Source organism: Peromyscus maniculatus, chromosome 1 (genome assembly GCF_049852395.1).
Source record: "Peromyscus maniculatus bairdii isolate BWxNUB_F1_BW_parent chromosome 1, HU_Pman_BW_mat_3.1, whole genome shotgun sequence".
NCBI classification, from domain to species: Eukaryota; Metazoa; Chordata; class Mammalia; order Rodentia; family Cricetidae; genus Peromyscus; species Peromyscus maniculatus.
In genome coordinates, this window is record NC_134852.1 from 110,696,460 (window position 1) to 110,713,433 (window position 16,974).

At 45.4% G+C, this 16,974-nt stretch overlaps 1 pseudogene; it reads right to left on the minus strand.

The window, feature by feature from the left end:
• Positions 1 to 4,634: 4,634 nt before the first annotated feature.
• On the minus strand, positions 4,635 to 7,008 carry LOC143267869 (melanoregulin pseudogene; annotated as a pseudogene).
• Between the last annotated feature and the right edge of the window lie 9,966 nt (positions 7,009 to 16,974).

Sequence of the window (16,974 nt, forward strand, 5' to 3'; positions counted from 1 at the left end):
TTCCTTTGCCACACTTTCTGCCACCCCCACATTAAGTTATGTGACTCCACATAGGATTAGGTATAAGGTAACACTGGGGCTGGAAAGATGGCTCAGTGGTTAAGAGCAGTGGCTGCTCTTCCAGAGGACCTAGGGTTCAATTCTCAGCACCCACATGGCAGCTGACAACTATCTGTAACTCTAGTTCCGGGGAATTCAACACCCTCACACAGACAGACATGCAGGTAAAACACCAATACACATAAAAATTTAAAAGTTAAATTAAATTTTAAAAAAGAGATAATACTTGGGGGGGGGGTCCCCAGCAGCTGGCCAGCAGGTGAGAGACCTGAGGGAAGGCTGCACCACCAGCACTGCCACCCACTGGACTCTGCTCCCACAAGACCCACTCCTCCGCCCAAACCCACAGACCCCATCATCTTCCCCTTGGCCAGTAATCCCCCGAAACATCAGCAGCCCCTATAGGCACAAGCACCACCCACACCAGTTGGAAGAACGGGTGAGTGACTGATCTCCCAGCTGAACTGGCCCAACCTCCAGGCCCTAAGCCCCAGGGCACATCCCATGTCCCTACCCCTCCCAGCTCAGCTCCAGCAAGGCAGCTGAGTTCTGCCTCCTACTCTGGTGGAACCCCACTGCTCTCTCTGGTGCAACCTCCAGCAGCCAGCCAGCAGGTGAGAGACCTGTGGGCAGGCCACACCACCACCACTGCCACCCACTGAATTCTGTCCCACAAGACCCTCTCTGCCGCCCAACCACGCCTACTCCAGGATCCTCCCTGTAGACAGCCCTCTCCGGCAACATCAGCAGACCATTTAGGCACAACTACCACCCACACCAATTGGAAGAGCAGATGAGTAAACACCAGGGTAAGAATACATTCAACAACATAAAGGGCAACATGGCACCACCAGAACCCAGTGGTCCTACAACAGCAAGACCTGAACATCCCAACCCAGATGAAGCAGAAGAAAACAACCTTGAAAACAAGTTTATGAAGATGATAGAGGTCCTTAAAGAGGAAATGAAAAATTACCTTAAAGAAATCGAGGAAAAGACAAACAAAAATTGGAAGAAATCAATAAACCCCTTAAAGAAAGTCAAGAAAAAAACAAACAGGCAAAGAAAGCAGTTTAAGACTTGAAAGTTGAAATAGAAGCAATAAAGAAAACACAAACTGAGGGAATTCTGGAAATGGGAAATCTGAGTAAGCAAACAGGAACTACAAGTATCACCAAAGATATGGAAGAGAGAATCTCAGGCATTGAAGATACGACGGAGGAAATAGATTCATCAGTCAAGGAAAATGTTAAATCTAAAAAATTATTAATGCAAACATCCAGGAAATCTGGGACACCATGAAAAAACCAAATCTAAGAATAATAGGGATAGAAGAAGGAGAAGAATACCAGCTCAAAAGTACAGAAAATATATTCAACAAAATCATAGAAGAAAAAATTCCCAACCTAAAGAAGGACATGATTATGAAGGTACAAGAAGCTTACCTATAAAAAGACACAGGCTAACAAAATGGATATAAAAAAAGATCTATCCTTCTGCTGCACACAAGAAATACACCTGAACTTCAAAGACAGACACTACCTCAGCGGAAAGGGTTGGGAAAAGATTTTCCAATCAAATGGACCAAAGAAGCAAGCTGGTGTAGCCATTCTAATATCTAACAAAATAGACTTCAAACTAAAATTAATCAAAGAGATGGAAAAGGACATTTCATATTCATCATAGGAAAAATCCATCAAGATGAAGTCTCAATTCTGAACATCTATGCCCCAAATACAAGGACACCCACATTTGTAAAAGAACCATTACTAAAGCTTAAATTGCACATCAAACCTCACACATTAATAGTGGGAGATTTCAACACCCCACTCTCACCGATGGACAGGTCTGCCAGACAGAAACTTAACAGAAAAATAAGGGAACTAACACATGTTATGACTCAAATGGACTGAACAGACATCTACAGAACATTTCACCCAAACACAAAAGAATATACCTTCTTTCCAGCACCTCATGGAACCCTCTCTAAAACTGACCACATACTTGATCACAAAGAAAATCTCAACAGATACAAAAAAAATTGGAATAACTTCCTGTATCTTATCGGATCACCATGACTTAAAATTAGAATTCAACAACACAAACTACAGAAAGCCTACAAACATGGAAATTGAACAACTCTCAGCTGAATCACCAGTGGGTCGAGGAAGAAATAAAGAAATTAAAGACTTCCTGGAATTCAATGAAATTGAATGCACAACATACTCAAACTTATGGAACAATATGAAAGCAGTGCTAAGAGGAAATTTCATAGCACTAAGCGCCTACATAAAGAATGTGGAGAAATCTCACACTAGTGACTTAACAGCACACCTGAAAGCTCTAGAACAAAAAGAAGCAAACTCACCCAGAAGGAGTAGATGGGAGGAAATAATCAAACTCAGGCTGAAATCAACAAAATAGAAATAAAAAGAACAATACAAACAATCAATGAAACAAAGAGTTGGTTCTTTGAGAAAATCACCAAGATAGACAAACCCTTATCCAAACTAACCAAAAAGCAGAGAGAGAATATCCAAATTAACAAAATCAGAAATGAAAAGGGGGACATAATAACAGACACTGAGGAAATCCAGAGAATCATTAGGTCAAACTTCAAAAACCTGTACTCCACAAAATTGGAAAATGTAAAAGAAATCAACAATTTTCTTGATAGGTATCACATACCAAAATTAAATCAAGACCAGATAAGCAATTTAAATAGACCAATACCCTAAGGAAATAGAAGCCATTAAAAGTCTCCCAACCAAAAAAAGCCCAGGGCAAGATGGTTTCACTGCAGAATTCTACCAGAATTTCAAAGAAGAGCTAATATCAATACTCAAATTGTTCCACACAATAGAAACAGAAGGAACATTGCCAAATTCTTTTTATGAGGCAACAGTTTCCTTGATATTCAAACCACACAAAGTTACAACAAAAAAAGGAGAATTATAGATCAATCTGCCTCATGAACATTGATGCAAAAAATACTCAATAAAATACTGACAAACTGAATCCAAGAATACATAAAAAATAATCATCCAGCATGATCAAGTAGGCTTCATTCCAGAGATGCAGGAATGGTTCAAATTATGAAAATCTGTCAATGAAATACACCATATAAACACATGAACACATGAAAAAAAACACATGATCATCTCATTAGATGTTTAAAAGGCCTTTGACAAAATCCAATACTCCTTCATGATAAAGGTCTTGGAGAGATCAGAGATACAAGGAACATATCTAAACATAATAAAAGCAATATATAGCAAACCAACAGCCAACATCAAATTAAATGAAGAGAAACTCAAAGTGATCAGGAACAAGACAAGGCTGTCCACTCTCTCCATATCTACTCAATATAGTACTCCAAGTTCTAGCTAGAACAATAAGATAACAAAAGGAGATAAAAGGGATACAAATTGGAATAAAAGAAATTTATTTTCACTATTTGCAGATGATTTGATAGTACACATAAGTGACTCCAAAAATTCTACCAGGAAACTCCTACAGCTGGTGAACACCTTCAGTAATGTGGCAGGATACAAGATTAACTTCAAAAAATCAGTAGCCCTCCTATACACAAATGATAAACGGGCTGAGAAGAAATCAGAGAAACATCACCCTTTACAATAGCCACAAATAATATAAAATACCTTGGGGTAACTCTAACCAAACAAGTGAAAGACCTGTATGACAAGAACTTTAAGTTCTTGAAGAAAAAAATTGAAGAAGATATTAGAAAATGGAAAGATCTCCCATGCTCATGGATTGGTAGGATTAACATAGTAAAAATATCAAATCTACAGCTTCAATATAATCCCCATCAAAATCCCAACACAATTCTTTACAGACCTCAAAAGGACAATATTCAACTTCATATGGAAAAACGAAAAAACCCAGGATAGCTAAGACAATCCTGTACAATAAAGGAACTTCCAGAGGTATCACCATTACTGACCTCAAGTTCTACTATAGAGCTATAGTAATAAAAACAGCTTGGTATTGGTATAAAAATAGACATGTGGATCAATGGAATCAAATCAAAGACCCTGTCATAAATCCACACTCCTGTGAACACCTGATTTTTGACAAAGAAGCCCAAATGGAAAAAAGAAAGCATCTTCAACAAATAGTGCTGGTATAACTGGATATTTGCAAGTAGAAGAATGCAAATAGATCCATATCTATCACCCTGCACAAAACTCAAGTCCAAGTGGATCAAAGACCTCAACATAAATCCAGTTACACCTAACCTGATAGAGGAGAAAGTCAGAAGTAGCCTTGAACACATTGGCACAGGAGACCACTTCCTAAATATAACACCAGTAGCACAGACACTGAGAGCAACAATTAATAAATGGGACCTCCTGAAACTGAAAAGCTTCTGTAAGGTAAAGGACACAGTCAATAAGACAAAAAGACAGCCTACAGAATGGGAAAAGATCTTCACCAACCTCACATTTGACAGAGGGCTGGTCTCTAAAATGTATAAAGAACTCAAGAAACTAGACATCAAAATATCAAATAATCCAATTTTAAAATGGGGTACAGATCTAAACAGAGAATTTTTTTTCACACGTAGAAGTCTTTTAATTCCCTGGAGAAACATTCCTGAGTAATTTTATGTATTTTAATTACCACAGAGATAATTTTATCCTTACGTGTCCATTACCAAAAATAAGAAGTATGGTAATAGTTTACAATCCACAGACACAGTCAAACTCATCTATTTTGACACCAAAAAAGACAAAAGACAAAACAAATTCTGAGTACAGATATTAAAACAATACAATGTTCCCAGGTTTCTTTTGTTTATTGTATTGCTTATTTTCTAAAAGCCCACAGAAGTGAGTGAAAATTTCCAAGGGGCCAATCTCAAACAACATGAGGCAGAGATTAAGCACTAAATATTACAAAAATAAAACTTTTAGCTTACTTAATAAACTAGGAAGATTTCTCTGGGAACGAATCTGTTAAATTGGTCTACAATGCATCAATGAACAGAGGACATGTATTTCCTAGTAAATATTTTAAACATGGAGTACACAAACCAGAAATCCTTCCCAGGATATGAAATTTTTCAAGTCATAACCTCTTGAACAGACTTAGTTTTCAACCTGAAGTTAGAAGTGCAACATCATTAAAAAAATAAAAATATTCCTATTGTTCTCAGTACTCTACTGATAAATCCTATAGGTCTTTAAAGGCTTTTCAACAAAACAAACCACGAGCTCTTGGCAAGCTCCATTTTGAAAATCATGTTCAGACCGATGGAAGACCCAGAGGTGACCTCTGTCAATATGTCACAGCCTGCATATCTACAAATGTGCATCCCAAGGTCCCTCAGCAGGTACCACCCTCAGCTGATAAGCAGGAAACAGGTTCAAGACAGGAAGTGGAGGCCAAACATTCCAGTCTACAGACGCTATTCATAAAACGCCAAGGGCTTTTGGACTAGAATGGGCAACACGTGAAAAATGAGGTCATTGGGTAACATCAAGGCTGGGGGTTAATGTTGAGGGTTTAGGATGCCTGTGTGACAAATGACGACAGTCACGTGTCAGTACACATTTCTATTGTCTGGTTCACCTGTGCTTCTAAGCAACCATGCCTGTTGCTCAAAAGGATGCCACCAAACAGTGTCTGAGCTGCTACAGGTGTTTCCAAATCAAAGAGAGGCCACACAAGGCCTAGAATTTCATGAAATTTGGGGCATTCTGTCTAGTATTACATTTAATAATGATTACTTTCAAAATGGGTGAAGTAATAAAAGGCTCAGTTACATGTTTCTCTATTAGTCCTGCTATTTTGTGGATTAGAAAACACCAGTCCCCCACAGGATGAATGACTGTAGCTTCTATAACAAAGGAGGCGATGAGTTCTTGGAATCTGACTATCCTTGAAAAACTATCCACCTCCTTTAATCCCAGCACTCGGGAGGCAGAGGCAGGTGGATCTCTGTGAGTTCGAGGCCAGTCTGGCCTACAGAGCGAGATCCAGGAAAGGCACAAAGCTACACAGAGAAACCCTGTCTCGGAAGCAAAAAAAAGAAAAGAAAAGAAAAAACGGAAAAAGGAAAAGAAAAGAACATCTATCCACCGGCCCACTCTTTAACTTCGTTTCTCAGTGCAGTTGCCAGGTGTTTTAGTGTAACCAAAGCCTTCTTAGGCTAAGGTCCTGAGGAAGACATTATGCTTTGTAGGTTCAGAATCGTGTTTGAGTGTAGAAAGCCGTCTCCTGGCTCATCTGTAACCGCAGGCAGTGGTCCAACTTTGGTAAAAATTACTATGTCATGGTGAAAGAACTCTGTTCCTCTTCCAGGCCATCCTTCAGGGACTTGGAAATGGAAGGTAGTGCAGTTTTTTCTGGCCATCGACCAGGCAAGGGACCCCAGACTTCTTGGGGTAAGTTCGGCTAGCAATTTTAAAGAACTCTTCAGCAGCATCAAGAGCAATGAGCCGGTCCACGACCAAGAGGTATCTCGGAGAGCTCCCAGCTAGCTGGGAAGATGGAAGTCTCTTCGGCCAGTTTCAACAGCATCTCTCGGGCTTTTCTCGTGTTTTTAGAGTCACTCATGGTGCTGAGTTTGGTCACTGACAGCAAAGAGTCTGCTTCCCTTTGAAAACCCAAGTCTTCTAAGATTCGCCTCCATCTGTTTCTCACTTCCCGGCGAATCTGCCGCAGGCTGTAGATAGCATAGTTGAGTCTCTGCCATTCCTCCGAGTCTTTGGTCTGCTGATTACGAATGACTATCAGATTGTACAAGATCCTGTCGTCATCTGCCTCTGTGTGGGACACATCATGAGGCATGCTCCATAAATTCTTCTCATCATCCCTGTCTAGAGTTGCTCCAAATGAGGAATATGGATTGTTACCACTGACCAGCGGCTCCTTCTCGGGCCGCGCGGGCTCCTCCAGGCACCGGCACGGGCAGCAGCAGCAGGCTCCCCATGGGGAGCGAGGCCCGGCGCCGGGGTCCCAGAGCCCGGCAGGCGATGGCAGCTGGGGCGCGGGGACATGGGTGGCCGCGGCATCACGGGCCGGGCTGTGATGCGGGAGGGAGGACGCGAAGCGGCGCGTTTCCTAAACAGAGAATTTTTAACAGAAGAATCTCAAATGGCCGAAATATACTTAAAGAATTGTTCAACATCCTTAGTCATCAGGGAAACGCAAATCAAAATGACCCTGAGATACCATTTCACACCTGTCAGAATGACTAAAATAAAAAACACTGATGACAGCTTATGTTGGAGAGGATGTGGAGAAAGGGGAACACTCCTCCATTGGGAGTGTAAACTTGTACGACCACTTTGGAAGTAAATATGGCTGTTCCTCAGAAAAATGGAGATCAATTTACCTTAAGACCCAACTATACCAATGGGCATATACCCAAAGGATGCTCAGTCATACCACAAGGACACTTGCTCAACTATGTTCATAGCAGCATTATTCGCAATAGCCAGAACCTTAGAACAACCTAGGTGCTCCTCAACCAAAGAATAAATAAGGAAAATGTTGTATATTTACACAATGGAATATTACGCAGCTGTAAAAAACAATGACATCATGACATTTGCAGGCAAATGGATGGAACTAGAAAAAAATCATTCTGAGTGAGGTAACCCAGATCCAGAAAGACAAATATAATATGTACTCACTCATCAAGTTGATGTTAAGAGTAAAATATAGGATAACCAATCTACAATCTACAGTCCCAGAGAGGCTAGATAACAAAGAGGGCCCAAAAAGGAACGCATGGATTTCCCTGGGAAGGGGAAATAGACCTCCTGGGTAAACTGTGGGAGGGGGTGGGAACTTGAGGGAGCAGGTTGGGTTGGCTGGACACAGGAGGTGGGTTGGGGGTGGGACAAAGGGGGAGAGCAACGAAAGAGACATCTTGATGGGGGGAGCCATTCGGGGTTAGGGATAACCCTGGTGCCAGGGAACCCCCCAGGAATCCATAAGGATGACCCCAGCTAAGACTTCTAGCAATAATGGAGAGGGTGCCTGAACTGGCCATCCACTGTAATCAGATTGGTGACTACCCTAATTGTCATCAGAGAGCCTTCATCCAGTAACTGATGGAAGCAGATGCAGAGATCTACAGCCAAATGCTGGGCCAAGCTCCAGGAGTCCTGCTGAAGAAAATGAGGAGAGATTGTATGATCCCCCGCCCCACCCCCTCCCCGCCCAGGGGGGGGGTGTCAAGGTCATGATGGGAGAACCCACAAAGACAGCTGACCTGAGCTTGTGGGAGCCAATGGACTCTGGGCCAACAGTCATGGAGCCTACATGGGACAAACCTAGGCCTTCTGCATGTGTGTGACAGTTGTGTAGCTTGGTCTGTTTGTAAGGCTCCTAGCAATGAGACTAGGACCTGTCCTTGGTGCTTTGCTGGCTTTCGGGAACCTGTTCCCCATGCTGGATTACCTTGCCTAGCCTTGACTCAAGGGGAGGAGCTCAGTCCTGCCTCAACTTGATGTGCCATTCTTTGTTCAAGCCCATGGGAGGTCTTGCCCCTTTCTGAGTGGAGTAGTGGGTAGGGAGGGGGGTAAATGGGAGTCAGGGGGAAGGGAATGGGAGGGGGGAGGGAGGGGAAACTGTGGTCAGCATGTAAAATAAATGAAAAATATTAATTAAATGAAATAATAAAAAGAAGGTAATACTGACCTGAGTGTCTTGAGGGGTGACCTACAGATGTCTGCCTGGATTTAAGACCCACTCAACAAGGGAAAATTTATACCTAATACTATATATATCTGCCAAGAACCTGTGGCTTGAGGGGCCATAGGTCCTATGGGAGAACCTGCTACTATGATTTTGCTAAACTGAGGCACTGTAAACTTCCTTCTAATTACTTATCCTTATATCCATATATTGTTCCAGCTCATGCTCCTGTCCAGAGAAGCTTCTTGCAGTGGACAGAGAACCACAAGTGACCTAAGTGCACAGAAGAAATGACTGCTTATCTCAAACAGGACATCTCCATCACAGGCCCTCCTCCCAAGGCTCAGGAAATAGAAAGATTGTAAAAGTCAGCTGTCAGGGAGGACACCTGCAAAACTGTCTTCTGGACGTGACAGGCAGTTTCCTCATGAACGCGCGACAGCTGTGCTTGCTAGACAAGATCTGCATGAAGTCAGTGTAGTCCATATTTCAGCATGGATAGTGGAGGGCTCAAAGGACCCCTTCCTGGTTGAGAAGCTACAGGTGGTCTATGGGAAGGACTCTCACAAGCTGGCTTGTGAGGCTGTGGGGTGTGGAGGCAGTAGAAACAGAAACGAAGCAATATGCATGCATCTCTCCTTGAGACACAAGTTAAACAGTCTGAGGCAGTCCAAGGGGAGTCAGTCCCTGATGGAGTGGCCCATTCAAGCCATTGGGGATATTTGGTCATCTGTGGAAGTCTCCATGGATACCAGGGGCTGGAGGACCACAGAGGAGGGACAGGCACAACTGAGAAAACTAGGTATAAAGAAATCAATGTATGATGCCTCCTAGCTCAGTGGAACTTTGCTCACCAAAGATTTAAGAAGAGCTGGATTCAATAAGGACCTCAAGACTGGATGGAGCTTTAGTGGATTTGCAGAGCCCTTTGGTGAGGCAGGACCTCTTTATGAAATAGCAAAGTCTTTGATGGATCTATATGACCTTGACCAACATATAAACCATGTCTATGAGGTGTTAGAGTAACTTAGATGCCAGGAGAGAATGGATATTTTCTATTACAATTAATAACAGTAGCAAAATTATAGTTATGAAGTAGCAACAAAAATAATTTTGTGGGTGAGGGTCACTGCAACATCAAGGACTGCAGCACTAGGAAGGTTGAGAACCACTGCTCCAGACTAAGCAGCGTGTCTTTCTCTCACGCAGAAAGATATCCTGCAGATGGAGATTTGCCCAGCCAGAGCCTCCCAAGCAGCCAGGTGTGGTAGATGAAGAGACAATAGCTGGAGTTATAGCCACAGTCCCACTCCAGAGCCACAGTGCCACTCCAGAGCCACAGTCCCACTCCAGATCCACAGTACCACTCCCGACCCACAATACCACTCCAGAGCCACAGTCCCACTCCAGACCCACAGTGCCACTTCAGAGCCACAGTCCCACCCCAGAGTCACAGTCCCACCCCAGAGCCACAGTCCCACCCCAGAGACACAGTCCCACCCCAGAGACACAGTCCCACCCCAGAGCCACAGTCCCACCCCAGAGACACAGTACCACCCCAGAGCCACAGTCCCACCCCAGAGCCACAGTCCCACCCCAGAGACACAGTACCACCCCAGAGTCACAGTCCCACCCCAGAGACACAGTCCCACCCCAGAGCCACAGTCCCACCCCAGAGACACAGTACCACCCCAGAGTCACAGTCCCACCCCAGAGCCACAGTCCCACCCCAGAGACACAGTCCCACCTTAGAGCCACAGTCCCACCCCAGAGACACAGTCCCACCCCAGAGACACAGTACCACCCCAGAGCCACAGTCCCACCCCAGAGCCATGGTACAGATGAAGAGTCTTTCTGACCCACCCTAAGTCACAGGTGCAGCAGTGGGGAACAAAACCTGCGACTAGGGAAGTCATAGGCTCAAGTGGAGAAGCAGCTTCCATTGCTTTGCTTAAAGGATGTAATAGCCAAGGCGCTTCCTCATATTTGTGTTTATGAAGCTATTACTGCTATCTGTTTGTTTGAACATTTTCCTACCCCTTCCCCTTCTTTGTCCATTTCCTCACTTATGTTTTGTAGTAGATGTTCTCGCCTCTCAGACTTGCCAACAACCATGTTCTGTAGATGGAGGAATGACAATAGAGTGTTTTGTTTTGTTTTGTTTGTGTGTGTGTGTAGTTTTGTATCGCTATGACAAAACACTATGGCCAAGGTAACTTATATAAAAAAGCATTTAATTGAGCTTATGATTTCCAGAAGGATTGAGTGTATGATGGTGGAGGAAAGCCATGGTTGCAGGCAGCTGGAACAGTAGCTGAGAGCTCACATCTTGTTCCACAAGAGGGGGCAGAGGAGGAACACTGGTAGTGGTATAGATCTTTTGAAACTTCAAACCTTGCCCCAAGTGACACACCTCCTCCAACAAAGCCACACCTCCTAATCCTTCCCAAATAGTTCCACCAAATGGGGACTGAGTATTCAACAATATGAGCCTATGGGGGCCATTCTCATTCAAACCACAACAGAGGACATGAGGGTTGGTTACCTTGTTGGAGCTGAAAACTGGTAAGAAATCTATGTCACCCCTCCCAGGCTCAGGAACCCTTGTGGAACAAGACAGCAGAAAAAACATAGGAGGTGAAGGAGGGGGGCAGTTTGGAGGGGCTGTGCAGGATTATCCTCTGAGTCAAACTGCTACCATCTTCAGGAGTTCTGCTGAGCCTGCTTGCCAAAAATCATCACAGCTGAACCTCATAGGAGTGGGCAGAGAGGGTCATGGGAACCTCATGTGAGTATCCAGCTGCCTCTCCCAACACATTTTATGCAATCTGCCATAATTGCATGTGGTCTTTTGGGAAGAGCAGGAGGCTACAAATGGGGAAGGGTGCAGAGGGATTCCATCTAGGCAGCCCTAAGGAAGCCATTAATCATCCCTGCTGGGCCCTGACTTGTCACCTGTGTTCCTGCCCATAACCCCTCACCATTGCTTTGGAATCAACCTAATACACCCATTGGTTTCACTGGGTGAACTTCAGTGGAATTGTACCTTGGTTTGTCATTGGGACCTTGGGGAGGGGAATGAGACATCGCTATCCCTGGGAAGGCATTTTAGCAACATATCATAAGTATCCCTGGCTGCCCTGGAACTCCCTCTGTAGACCAGACTGACCTTGAACTCAGAGATCCACCTGCCTCTGCCTCCCAAGTGCTGAGATCAAAGGTGTGCGCCACCACACCTGGCTACTGGTGGTTCTGCATGCCATGCAGGCATCACCCAGAAGCTGATAGCTGCTGCATTACAGACCCTTTCCAGAACAATCATAAAGACACTGGTGAAAAGTCTTCGTGGTGGGCAGAACTTGGCGGTGAACAAGCATATTTGTATGTTTGCTTAGGTGGAGAAATGGACACATATGTGGTTTGTCACTGATCCATGGGCTGTAGCCAGTGGACTAGCTACATGGTCAGGGATTTCGAAGGAGCATGACTAGGAAATGGTGAGAAAGACATTTGGGGAAGAAGTATATGGATAGAGCTCTCTAAATGGTAGAAGGATGTGAAGATAATTATGTCCCATGTAAATGCTAATCAAAAGACGACTTCAGAAGAAGAGTTTAATAGTCAAGTAGATAGGATGACCCATTCTGTGGACATTGTTTCTTTTCCTAGCCATTCTTGTCATTGTCCAAGAGACCCATGAACAAATAACCATGGTGGCAGAGATGGAGTTATGCAGGGGCTCAGCAAATGGCCTTCCAGTTACTAATAATGACTTGACCATGGCTGCTTCTAAGTGCCAGCAGCAGGGACCAATATGGAGCCCCTGATATGGCATCCTTCTCTGGAGTGACCAGCCAGCAACCTGATGGCAAGTGCGCTCCACTGGACCAGTGCCATTGTGGAAGGGACAGTTCTTTGACCTTACTGGGACAGATAACTCATTCTGGTTATGGGTTTTCCTTAGCTACATGCAATGCTTCTGCCAAAACTACCACCTGTGGACTTACGGGAAGCCTTATCCATTATCATGGTATTCTACACAGTGTTGCTCCAACCAGGGAATCCACTTCACAACTAAGGAAGTGCAGAAATAGGCTCATGGAATTCACCGGTGAAATGGCCTTCTAAAGATGCAGCCAGGAGCTGGAGAGATGATCCAGCACTTAAGAGCACTGGCTGCTCTTCCAGAAGACCTAGGTTTGCTTCCCAGCATCCAAAGTATGGTTCACAACTGTCTGTATTCCAGTTCCAAGAGATCCAACCCTCTTCTGGCTTGCCTGGACACCATATGTACATATGGTACACAGACATACATGCATGCAAAAAACACCATACACATAAAATAATAATAATCATTAAAGTAATATAAAATAAAGATGCAACTGAAGTGCCAGTTGGGTGGCACTAGCCTGGGGGCCTTGGGCAGGCTTCTCCAGGATCTGTATACATTTTGAATTAGTATCCACTGTATAGTACTGTTTCTCCTATAGCCAGGATTCACAGGTCCAGGAATCGGGGAAGAAATGGCAGTGGTTCCACTCACAATCACCCCTCATGGTCTATTAGGAAACTGTTTGCTTCCTGTTCCTACGACCTCATGATCTGCAAGCCTAGAAGTTTTGGTTTTAGATGGAGGAATGCTCCTGTCAGGAGGCCCAACAAATATTTCACTGAACTGGAGTGAAGACCTGGCCATCTGGGGCTCCTGGTGTCCTTGAGCCAACTAAAAAGACAAACAGCAGTGTTAGGAGGGCTGATTGATTCAGACTACTAGGGGAAAGTTAGACTACTTCATAATGGGGGTAAGGAAGAGCATGTCTGCAGTGCAAGAGATCCTTCAGGGCGTCTCTTGGTGTTACCATGTCCTGTGATTCAGGCCAATGGGAAGTTACAACAATCCAATCCAGATATGATGAAAGCAGGACCAGACAGACCCTAGGATGGAGGTCTGAGTGGCCCCCTCCAGGTTAGAAGCAAGAGTCACTAAAGTGATTGCTAAGGGGTGGGGAGGGGTACAGGTGAGCTTACAAATACCTGCTAAGGCCACGGGACCAGTGACAGCCGTCAGGTTGTAATTGACATGGGTGTTTTTGTCAGGAATTATGTGTAAACATATTAAGTTGGTATTTGTGGTTTTTCTTTCTTCTGCTTCTTTATCACATAATGTAACATCAATTGAGATAATATTAGTGATTAAGTGTTGTAACTCTATATTGCCATATTAAGGTCACGGGACATTTTAAAAAACTAAATATTCCTCAAAGGACTTTGCTGCCACACTCTCTGGAGCCCAGAAGAATTCAGATGGTGGTCTTTGGAGCTGCGAGGTTTCTTGTTTCCTCTATTGGATTGGATTATGCTTTGTTATGATTGCTCATTTGCTTTGGCCTTTTTTTCCTCCTTTGGAATAAGAATGTCTACTTGGTACCATAATATGTTGGAAGTATGCTCATGGGAGCTTACAGTTAAGAAATTAGAGACTGTTAAAGCATTGGGGTTCTTAAGGATTGAGGAGACCTTTTCAACAGACTGTAGTAGTGTGTGCTGAGGTCAAACCAAAGGCCTTGCACATGCTTGGCAAGAACTCTAACCGTGAGTGGGGGCTTCGTGCATTTAGATGAAAGAGTGATGTCTTTTGAAATCATCCATGCTCATGCTCACACATTCAGCCATGTTTATTCAGTGTCATTGTGTATCAGAGGTTTGCATATGCTCAAAACACCATAGAAGTGAGGAGGGCATCTTTCTCACAGTGCAGGGTAAAAATGCAAATAAATATTTACGCTCCACACACAGATTGAGAATTTACTAGAGCCCTTGCCTAAGCATGTAGAAGGCCCTAGGTTTGATTCCCCAACTCCCCCAAAACAAAAATTAAAAAAGAAATCTTGCCTGGGGGCACTCGGTGAAGTCCCCAGAGATGGTACAGTTAAGTCAGAGTGCCTAGCCAGCATGCAGGAAGCCTATACCGTCTCAGGCTGAGTGTGGTAGTGTGTATCCGTCCCCACAGCCACAGCACTTGGAGATAAAGGCAGGAAGATTGTTAAAATGGGGAGCTAGGGACATGACTTAGTGGGTAAGAACATTTGCCAGGCAAACATGAGGCCCTGAGTTCAACTCCCTAGGACGCACATAAAAAAGCTGTGTGTAGCTCTTCAAGCCTGTAACCCCAGAGCTAACTGTTGTGAGTGACGAGCGATCGATTGATCGATCGAAGGATCCTTGGGACTAGCTGGCTGCTAGGGCTAAGGCAGATCCATACTGTCTCAAATTAGGTGGAAAGCGAGACAGCAGCTGCCCTCATCTGGCCATAACATGCAAGTGCAGGGGCATGTGCACCAGCACACAAGAGTGTGTGTGCATGCAGTGCACAAGTGTGAACACACACACACACACACACACAAAAAAAAAAAAAAAAAAAAAAAAAAAAAAAAAAAAAAACCACGGCAAAGAGAAGCAAGCAGCTCAAGGTCGCAGCCGTTTCCATCACAGTGATACAGACTTCTTTCCCTAGTCACAAGGGGGCTGAGGCAGAAGGATCACTGGAGCCCCATCTTGTCAAGTCAGGAGTGGGGATGAAACTCAGAAAGTGCTGGCCTGCTTGGCTCAAGACCTTGAGGAGCAAAGGGAAAGTGACCTACCTAGCAGAAGGAAAGCGTCCACAAAGATGCAGAGGTCCTGCAAACACACGGCCACTTCGGGGAGGAGAGTGGCTGGTAAAGATTTAGAGCAGGGTTTAGAAGAACCCAATCAGCCCACCTCCTAAGGCATCAAGACAGGTGCAGAGCGCAGGTTACCAAAGACAGAGAGGAAAGAGGTGCACTTAACCCTGCACCCCGGAGCGGGGAGAGGCGGCTAGCTTTGATGGGCAGAAGTAAAGTCCGGGGAGTATTGGGGGAAGTTCGTGTTTGTCTTCATCCTGAGAGCCCCAGGGAAGGCTGCTTCGCTGTCATTGGCTCCTCCCACTGATTACTGGAGTGAGGAGGTGATAACACATGGGGACAGGGACCCCAGTCTTAACCCTGACAGTCACTGCTGAACCTGGAAATTAGATTCTCTACCAGAGTGGGGTGTGGCCCGCCATCTCCTCTCCTTTCTTACCCCTCTCCTGGTCTCTCTGACACCCTGGTAGCTGTGCAAGAGAAGCTCAGGAAACCAAAGTTCAAAGCAAGGAAGGCTGTGTTTACCCACAATGCCCCAGCAAGGTGTGGATGGAGCCGGACCTTGAGTCTGCCATTCTCTGCAGAGCCTGGGTGCTGTGGTGTGGACAGAGCTGGCTCTCTTCTTAAAGTCCTGTTAGCTCAGGAGCTCATTCAGCTTGAGTTCTGGAGGCACAGGCTGCCTGGGCTGCTGGGGTCTGGGTCAGTGCGAGCGTGCTCACCTTCTGGTGAGAAGACAGGGCTCTGCCAACTGGCCGCTCCTGGCACGTGCCGCGTGGTGGGGCCTCACCTGTGCAGGCGGAGTTCACCCTGGGCTGCTTGGTTAAGGGACAGCAGGAGTGACTCCATAGGAAAGTCTTGCTGGGCTAGCTCTCAACCAGGGGATGGCGCTTGGGACACCAACTGGCAACTGGAGAATCCAGATACCTGAAATGGTAATGGTGTGGCTACTCCGAAGTTGGAGTGCTTTGATGTTCCCAATTCTATCTGATCCTTTGCAACATTTACAGGACGATATTGAAGATCTTAAAAGTCACTGAAACTATCATTTTAGTGCTGGCGGGGGGCGGGGGGGAGTCTCCTTCCCAGGTAGTATGCCCAAGACCACAAACTGTGTTCAGAAAGGCAAGTGTTTCTGCACTCCCCACCAAGCACCCAATCCTGAGACCTGTGCTGTGCCGTTCCCCACTCCAACCCCAACCCGACTCAATTCCATCTGAAATTTAACGGGGCTGGGCCCTTTGCAGGTTAGGTACCGCGGGGAGCCAGAGGTTAAACCCCCGGGGCGCGAGTGGTCCCTTCCCCCTCCCCAGCCCCTTCGACTCCACTCGGCGCCTCGCCTGGAGCGGAGGTTCCGAGCCCTCCACGAGAGGGGAGGGGGAAAATGGGCTTGTTTCTCGGGTGGCCAATCCACGAGCTCGAGGTGCTTCAGAGGAGGCGCCAGCGCTAGGCCGGCCCGGGGCTGCAGGCTTCCCGCGGCAAAGTACAAATGCGCCCGAGCGCGGCGTCTGGCGCCCAAGGCGTGCATAGCGGCCGCGTTCAGCCTCCCCCGCGCCGCCACCGAGGGTCCTGCCGCCCC